Below are 9,205 nucleotides of genomic sequence, written 5' to 3'. Positions count from 1 at the left end.
GTAGTGATTCAACATGAAACCATCTCTCATGAGAATAAGTGGAACACTTAACACTCATTGGATTTAGGTGATGCTCATAGGGGTGAAGCATTAGGACTTCCCAGGAGGTCACCCACTAGCCTAAGCACACTTAACTACGAAATTTCCTCCATGGTTAAAGCCAAAGCTTGCAAACCCATTTGCAAAATATCCTATATTAATTATAATCACAAACCATTCACAATACTTGATGAAGGTTTTGCAAATGGGTTTGCAAGATGTGGGTTTAACCATGGAGGAAACTCCATAGTTAAGCACACTCAAGATGAAGTAGTACTAGGATGGGTGACCTCTAGGGAAGTCCTAGTGCTTTGCCCCTGTGGGCATCACCTAGATCTAATGAGTGCTAAAAGTTCCATTTATTCTCATGAGAGATGGATTCATGTTGAATCACTACTATTGAAACATGAGTCGAAGAGTTTGACTCAAAATGATATAGTTAAATTCTGATAGCAATATCACAATTTGACTTGGTATGGAAATTATCTCCTATTTATCAATTGATGAGCTTAAGGGGATTTCTAATGAATGGTTCAAAGGTACAACACTTGGTGAAGGTTTTATAAATTGCTTTACAAGCTTTGGGTTCAACCATGGAGGAAAATCCAAAGTTAAGTGCACTCAAGCTAAAGTAGTACTGGGATGGGTGACCTCCCAACAAGTCCCAGTGATTCACCCCTATGAGCATCACCTAGATCCAATGAGTGGTAAGTGTTTCATTTATTCTCTTGAGAGATGGATTCATGTTGAATCACTACTCATGAAACATGGTAACACTCTTATCATTAGAAATAGGAGCCATTAGAGTAGAGATCTCTAGTTGACTCACTTGTAACTGGTAAACACCCAAGATAGATGTGAAAAGGAGGTATACTCAATAAGGATAATTTTATCCCTAATGTCTTTTTTCAAATTAGAACTAAAGATAAACTAAATATCATGATTAGGAACATGATAAGAAATATGAACATACCCAATAAATTTAGTAATTTTCTCTTTAACATTCTTCTTACAATGCATGTCAAATTGGTTAAAGAAATTTATTAACCAATATTAGTTTGACACTATTCAATGAAAGAATTAGCAAGAGTTTGGAAATAATCAATAGAACTAGGAGGTAGAGATAAATACAATTGTAAGGCTCTATCCATAAAATTACATGTGAAAAACTTAGCCATAAGCCTATAGTTATGAGAAAAATCACTACATATTGTCTAGAAAGTCGTAACATGAATCAAGAGATCTCTCTTACCATTTTAAGTCTAAAGACAGGGCACCTCAACATGTTGTGGAATATAAATACAAAGGATATCCAAGCAAAAGGGATTGACAACATTACATGTAGGAATATTTTAGTTAGATTGGGTTAATTGAGCAAGTTGTTGTAAAGTAGTGATGGTGTATTAGTGTTAGGATCAGAAGAAACCCTAGTAGGAATAGGGATGCTAGATGCATTAGGAAAGTTATAAGAAGTGGAAGGCATATGCAAGGATGGCAGTGGAGGGTGAGAATGAATGGGTAAAGGGTTTGAATTAGTAAAAGGAACCACATTATATAAATTTAATGAAGAAGGAATTGAAGTAGGAGGAACACTCATAGGAAGTGAGAGACTAGGAAGATCAACACTTAAAGGAGTGGAAACTTGTGTAGAAGTGTTGGAAATTTAAGAGGAGTAATGAGAGGGAAGGGATGAATTAGTTACCGCAAAAACATATCCAAGTCCCTTAGATGTCAACACAAACTTTTAATTAACAAACCAAAATCTTGCTCTACTTGGTTAGAACTAGACATTCACTATAACTTGGTTAACAATGTATTTTAGATATATTAATGTGTTTAAACCTTTAGTTACTTAGTTGCAGAAACATAAACCATAAAGAAAATAACATGAACATAAGACACCAAGATTTAACATGAAAACCCAATTTGGAAAAAACCACCAATGCAACTAGTTACAAGTTATTACTCTTTTGAAGTGAGCCCTGTTAGGAGACAACCCTTTTAAAGGTTACAAAATACATGGTTAAGTGTGACTCTATTAGAGGGTTTGAATCACCCTATTCATAGTGGTCTTGTTAAATGTATTTAGACACTTTAATCAAGAAATGCCACTTTGTTAGAGGATTTACAAAATGACTATCAAGCCAACTCTGTTAAGAGATTTTTGCAATGCTATAATTGTTAGAGAGTAACAATGATTGACCTGATCATTGAAGGAACCATCTTTGTAGATTTAGATCACAATTCTAGATTGACCTTTGGATCCTTCCCGCTCTGAATATTCTTTGCAGCTCAATCTTCAAACTTGGATGCTTTGTCCTTAATCAAATATCTTTCTCATTTCGTTTCTCTCACATTGTTCCTATAGTTCCTACCCCTAGTTTACTTTTCAATTATTATTGCCGAACTCTTTTAGGTTAGTGTATGTTTATGCTTGATGATTAGTGACATTGTTTTCCAGATTATTGACATTGTTTTTATACATAGTTGATTATATGATGAGACTACTTTGGTACTAGTTACTTCATGTGTGCATGATTATACTTTGATGATGATTTTTTATAGTGATTCTAGTTATTTAATGATATTAGTTAGATGGATTATTTGTACACATTTTCTATGGATACTTACCCCATACTTGCATGCTTATGGTGTGCATGTATGCTTTCTTTATGTATGATGTTTCTAATGTGGTTAAGGAAGGGAATCATAGCCAGTTGCTAGTCAGGATCTACATGATGCACCACTTTCTGCCATTGCCTATTTAGTTTAAAATATGTGTTTGTACATACATGGATTTTATGTAGATTGTAGGTACTAGGTATCGTCTTCCTTGAATTGCCAAGATGAGCATACCCTATCACAATATCTCAATGGTAAGAGATGAGAGATAAATTCTTGAGTCCAAATCCTAACCTTAAATTCAATTGTCATAGAAATTAGGATAAGTATATGAGATGATTACCCTTTTGAATTCATTATATGACATAAATTCATGATTATAACCCTTGAGTTTGATCTTGTATGTGGTATTTTATGATGGGTTTTCATATTTTGTCTTGTAGATCTTTGGTGATATTTTTGCTATTTAAATCAAATTAAAAGAATATTTAATGATTTAATTTAATGAAAAATATTAAGATAGTTTCAATATTTAACTATATTTAATTAATTGAGAAATTAATTAAATAAAAGAATTAAATTTAAAGAGAAATTTATAATTCTAATTTTAAAGTGTAATAATATTTATTTAATTTAATAATATAAATATATATTTAGGAGATCATTTTTAAATAAATGCTAAATATTATTATTATTTAAGTTAATAAATATTTTTACCAAAAAATGCTTCACAAATTAAATAAAGAGAGAAAGAGGAATTAAGTTAATAAAGATTTTTTAAATTGCAAAAAGTGTGCATGAATATCCAAAAACTAATAAAATATTAAAAAAGATTGTGATTAATGAGCTCTCTCATGTGATTGCATAATCAGTGCCTCAAAGTTAGGGGAGAACTCCTTATCAGATATTGGAATTGCAGGGACTAGGATTTTGGAGGAGGGATTTTTAAAAAGAAGGGTTTTAGAGGAAAGAGGATTTTCTCACATTCTTCATGCGGTTGCATATTAGCATCAGAATCAGGTAGAATCTTGTGTTTTATTTGCACAATGAATTATGTTCTTCAAAATTCTTGTCTATATCATGTTTGTTAGATCTATTTTCAGAGTCTCTTTTAAGATGAATTCTCCGTTGTGAATTTTATTGATATTCGTATCAAATTTTGTCTATATTATGAGAATTGAGACATTAGAAAACCCTCGTTCTGTAAATTAAAAAGTTAGTATTTTTAATCGGGAAGGGTTTTAAAAAGAAATTGAAATTCTAGAATATAAAATCGATTGGTTTATTGGGCTTTCCCTATTAGAGTATTTTCATAAATTATATATATAACAAATTATAGAAAATTTTGTTTTATTTTATTAAAAAACAAAACACATATTAGAAAGGGGGAGGAATTTATTAAAAAAAATTAAATAAGGGTGGGGATGGGCCACCAAACCCGACACCCCACCCCTGCTCATGACCATAAAAGTTGCATGTGATAGACTTTATTGCTTCAAGTAGCAATAGTAACACCTGTGGCTATAGGATTTTGCAGGCCAACAAGCCTTTAAATACACTGAACACTTTTTTAAATCGCGTTGTTTAATTATGTTAAATTTAATTAATTTAAATTTAAATTTATGTTAAATTTAATTTATTTAAATTTAAATTTATTTAAAATTTAAATTTTTAGTTATTTAAAATTTAATTTATTTAAATTGTAATTTAAGTTTTAGTTATTTAAAATTTAATTTATTTAAATTGTAATTTAAGTAAAAGTTAATATTTAATATGTTTATTAATAATTTTCTTAAATTATTAAAATATGATAATTCATTTAGGGTTTTCATTGAAATATTTGTTATTAGCAATTAAGTTAATCAACTTAGTCATTAATTATTTAATTATTGATAGAATGTTATAAAAAGAAGTTGATTATGGAAATTCTCTATTTAAAATTTAATAATGTTAAATAATTGCCAACTAATTATTTAATAATTATTATTTAAAATTTAAAATCTTTATAGAGACAATGTTTGTTTTGTGAGTTTATGGTAATGATGTACTCATATTTAAATGTGAAAGTGGGTTAAGTTATATGGGGAATATAGTAAACTTTATCAGACCAAAAACGTAAAACAAAATGGAAACTTAAACCTTACTGTGAACTCAAACTCTGTGTCTTCAAAATCAAACAAAACTATGAATTACACTAGTTGTTGAGTGTTTTCTTGTACGTCAGAATTGGGGGTTGACTAGAGTGTTGACTAGTCCTAGGATGTTTACCAGAGGCCAAGAAGTATTGTTTTAGTGATTACATATGATGTTGTGATTTGGTTTATGTGTACCTTCTTGGATCAGTCCTGTTAGGATGATCATATTAGTAATGTTGTACTTTGACTAAGTGATTTCTATACTTGTCAGTTGCTTGTTTAGAGAACCGATGTATGGGTTTTGGTCTTTTGAGATCTTTTTGCTTTGCTGAGCTTAGGGTACGTTATCTGTATGTAATGTCGGGAAATGGCTTGCAATGGAGGTCGAAGCCCAAAGTGGTTGCCTGGGTAACACATTGTAGGCTATTTTAATAAGTGAAAACACTACACTAAATGAGAGTAAAATGAACCTAATAAGAGTCTTTATCTTTCCTTGCCCATGCCTCGAGAGCTAGTAAAAACTAGGATGAGAGTAGAGAGGATGCTTGGTTGTGACCATGCATTGTTAGTACACCTTGTTAGTACAAAAGGATACTAGTGCTGCATAGAGTCATTAGGGGGCTAGGGTCAAGTCAGACTACCAGGGTAACCTTAGAGTTGATTAATGCAATGACACTTGCCCACTTGCATAGTAGATTCCCTATGTGTCTTTGTTTGCCTCTAGGTTTTAGATGTCATTTATATCTTGGTACTCTGAGTTAGATTACTTTCAAGTTTTCCCTTAACCTAGATATTACTTTTGATTTTTGGAATTGTTATCTTATTTGGGACTTGAGACTATCTCCTCAGTGTGGTGGGAGTGGACCTTTTTGGGTTACCACGAGGGGGGTGGTAGTGCTTTTTACTTTTACCATTGAGATCTATCCATTGATGCCATGGCTAGAGTTTATTGTTTTGCATTTCCTTTCATTCTATCTTTGTGTATTATGATGAATGGTTATATCTATATGATGGATGATTTTACTTATTATATTGTATTTTGTTTCATGGATTTAAAAGGGATGATGTAATTTATTTTATATTCTTTCAGCCTTTCATACCCTATGACATGTACAGTGGATAATTGTGCATTCTGAATATTGTCAAGTGAGTTTCATAACAAATGTATATTATTTAAATGGATTTGAGCTCATAGTTATTCTTTAATTTGAATGTGTTATTTATTGGATTTAATATTACCTAAATTTAAATGTGATTCAACGTCTTGGGATCCTTAAGGAATGTAATATGTTATGTGTTGCTTATGTATGATTATATGTTATTGCTTCTGCTATTTTATCATTGTTTTTATATGTTATCTTAAAAAAAAAGTTTGGAAAATCTAGTGAAACTTTATGTTAGTTCTTTTGGATCCCTTGGTAGGGTGCTACAGTTCCTCAATTTCTTAATTAAATCCACAACTTGACCTTGCATATATATATGATACTCAATGTCAAGTTGGCTTGAATACCCTTCCATACAAATATTTAATATCTATTTGGTTGACTTGAATTAACTAATAAATCACAAAATGTAACCTGCTAAAAGTCCACTACCACTAAGATGAGTCACTTAGTCAATATTGAAATCCTTTATGATTGACCAAACTTGGTTAATACTAACTTCCTTCATTGACTGACCTAGCTCGGTTTAACACTAACTATGCTTGGTTAAAGCTTGACATTTGTGTAACATTAATGATGATATACAACTGAATAATTATTTTCAACAATCTCCCTCTAGTTTGACACTAATGGCAACACAACACATCATTATGCAAAGAAAATTTAGAGAAATGAAATGATTTATAAAATTTTATAATATCCTTCGTTTGATTCTAATTCTTCATCCATGAGAGCTCCCTGTTGGATACTTCCTCTGTCATGTATCTTCACACTTTGTCTTTCTCTTACACAAATTTCTTTCTCTTATTTTATCCTTTGACATGACATCAATCTCTCCCTCTTTAAAATCAAATTTCAAAAGACTTTAGAAAATTAAATTGCAATATACCTATTGTATTGATTCATATGAAATGTTTTCTGGAAATCTTGCATTAACTTGATAGTTCTTTAATGAAGTTTGATTGTTGCATCATTAATCTGTACATTAGTGAGCATCAGATAGGGGAATGACCCCTAACTTACCTCTTAGATACAAAAATGCATCCTTAGGTAATGGATTGGTAAATATATCTATGATTTTTTCCTTGGTGCTCACATACTCCAATCTCACCTCTTTGTCCTAAACCAATTCCTTTAGGGAATAATATTTGATTGCAATGTGTTTTGTCTTTGAGTGCATCACTGGATTTTTGGATATATTGATTGCACTTGTGTTATCACAATAGATAACCACTAGTTCCTTGATTTATTCCTTCATTCCTAACATCAATTGCTTGAATAATATTATTTTAGAATAATTAACTATTGCAACAAAAAACTATGCTTCTGCTATGGATCAAGAGATACAATTATGCTTGGTGCTTGTCCAAGGCACTAGCCTCTTTCCAAGAAAGATTACTCCTCCACTAGTACTTTTTCTATCATCAATGCTTCTTGCCCAATATGCATTATGTAAAGGATCTTAACTCAAGGTCCATAGTCCATAGTCCATAGTCTTTAGTTTCTTTTAGACATCTCATAATTCTTTTGACTGCCATCAAGTGATTTTCTTTAGGATTATAAAAAATCTTTCAACTATGCCGACTACCAATGCATAGTCTTCAGTTCCTTTTAGACATCTCAGAATTCTTATGATTTCTATCAAGTGATTTTCTTTTGGATTAGAAAGAAATATTGCAACTATGCCCACTGCCAATGCAATATCAGGTCTTGTGTGAACCATATGCTGAAGTTTCCCAATTATTGATCTATAAGTATTCTTTACCTCCTTTGAATCATCATTCTTTGAGAGCTTATGTCTAGTAGACATAGGCATCCTAATTGGTTTGGAATCTTCCATTCCAAATACTTTTAATATTTCCCTAATGTATTTTGATTGAGTAATGAATATCCCATCCTTCATCTGATTAACTTGTAGACCCACAAAAAATTTGATTTCTCCAAACATAAAAATTTCAAATTATTTACTCATTTCTTCAAAGAATTATTTAATAAGTTATCATATCCTATAAATAAAATATCATTGACAAATATTTTAGCAAGAACTATCTTGTCTTGTGGTTCTTCCTTGATATACAGATTGCTATTATCATTTGTCATTTCAAAACCATTTTTTAATAGATATCCATGAAGTATTTCATACCATGCTATAGGAGCTTTCTTTAATCCATATAAGGCTTTATGAAGTTTACATACCATATTTCTTTGGCTTGGATCAATGAAATCTTCAGGCTGCTCAATGTAGACTTCTTCCTCCAAGACTCCATTTAAGAAAGCTAATTTAACATCCATTTGATATACTTTGAACCCCTTTTGTGTTGCATAAGATAGAATTGTTCTGAATCCTTCAAGTCTTGCAACAGGGGAAAATGTTTCCCCATAATCAATACCTTCTTCTTGAGCATAACCTTCGCATACAAGTCTTTCCTTGTTTCTTGTTACTTCTTCTTTCTCATTCATCTTATTTCAGAACATCTATTTTGTACCAATCACATTTTTATTCTTGCATCTAGGAACAAGAGACCAGGTTTTAATCTTTTTTATTTGCTCAATTTATTCATTCATCGATTCTATCCAACTTGCATTTTCTAAAGCATTTTTTTGCAGATCTATGCTCAACTTTACTAAGTAAATATGTACCTTGTAATTTGTTCCTTATCAATATGTCATCTGTTTCTCCTCCAATTATTTGGTTAGGTGTATGATTCCTTCTAACAAATTTTGCAAGCTTTGGATATTTCTTAGTTGATTCTAAAATTGGTTCACCTAGTTCTTTATGATCTTCATCATTTTTCTCGGGTTCCTTTCGCTGATTTGTCTGTAACTTGGGTTTTGTTGCATGTGACTCACATTGCACTATCTTGGACTGCAACTTAGTTTGAACTAGTTGAGACTTGGGTGCCTTTTTCTGTGACTCAGGTTGAACTATCAGTGAATTTCTAGGAGCACTTGGTTTCTAATTGGTTTCAACCTTTTGAGGTAAGGTTTCAAGTTCTTCTTAATAGTAGACAAATATTTTGTAATCTTTAGGCTCTTTGCTACTCTCTTCTTCATTTCTTTCTGCAAACTCATCAATTTTCAGATGTGCACTTTCCACGACTTTATGAGTAGAAAGATTTAGACATTTGTATTCCTTACTTTTATTTGAGTACCCTAAGAATATTCCTTTGTCACTTCTTTCATCAAGCTTTCCTTTCCTTACATCTTTCAAGATATAACACTTTCATCAAGCTTTCCTTTCCTTAC

This window comes from Cupressus sempervirens, chromosome 3, assembly GCF_028749045.1.
Source record: "Cupressus sempervirens isolate cs-2001-9-10 chromosome 3, ASM2874904v1, whole genome shotgun sequence".
Classification (NCBI taxonomy): Eukaryota; Viridiplantae; Streptophyta; class Pinopsida; order Cupressales; family Cupressaceae; genus Cupressus; species Cupressus sempervirens.
Note: the sequence above shows the minus strand (reverse complement) of the source record.